Here is a 1,104-nt window from a genome sequence, read left to right on the forward strand (position 1 = left end):
AGTAGTTTTTTATCTAAAAGTGATTTTGAGTAGCATAATCCAAACAATATTTATTTTACTATAATTCATTTTAATATAAAGATTTCCCAACATAAATCACGTTAACACAAAATTTACGATTTCATCAAATTATCAACTATGGGTCACTCTATGGTACAGATGTTAATTGATACAGATTTACAAAAATTATTCTTTGTTAGACACGTGTTGTAGTTGAGTGCAGAGTTTGAAGAACGAGGAGAGTGGAATTATGGCTTAGTTGTGGCTTAGCCTGCTCTTACAAGGAATAATAGAAATTGGCACAGTTATTTCGTTAATTGGATCTGGGCATTTTGGGCTTTATTGGAGGATATTTACATCTTAATCTTTTTAATTCATTTATTGTGTATTATAAGGCGAGTAAGTATAAGGTCCAAAAAATAAGATTTGAATCATGTGCCGAAGAAATTTGACTCAAAACAAAAAAGAAATGGAAGAAAATATATATGTTTAAAATCACTATATAGAAAATGCTCAATCACTAGGCAAACACCTACCATTACATGAATATCACCAATTGAAAGTATATGTTAGAATTAACTATCAATTGAAAATATATCGAAGTATATGGAATACTAATAATAATTAATAATAGAATTTCGCTAGGAAGTCAATGGAGTATTTGTATAATATGTATAATGGGTTATTTATTTGGCCTAATATGAGTTAAAAATGAACATTCAAAATAAAATACTACTAATTTTTCAACACAATATACTCATATTATCCAGAATAACCATCCGAGTACCAAGGATAATAAACATCTGATATCCTATTGAATCGAACATTTCTATACCCCAGTTGTACACATTGTATAGATACTTCATTGGCTCCTTACACTTCCTCTTAATAATAATATGCAAACTGGTAGTAGTAGTAGTAATAATAAAAGAAAATAAAAATTCTTATTTAAAATGTTAAATAATTGGAAGTAATTTTAAAAGGTCTAAAATATTTTTTTAAAATTAATTTTGTTTACTTGTACTAGAAATTAAAAAATTTGAATTTAATTACAAAAGCTAATAACATTATAATTTATTTGAAATGACTATAAAAGTATAAAAC

Source organism: Arachis ipaensis, chromosome B04, assembly GCF_000816755.2.
Source record: "Arachis ipaensis cultivar K30076 chromosome B04, Araip1.1, whole genome shotgun sequence".
In the NCBI taxonomy this organism is placed as follows: Eukaryota; Viridiplantae; Streptophyta; class Magnoliopsida; order Fabales; family Fabaceae; genus Arachis; species Arachis ipaensis.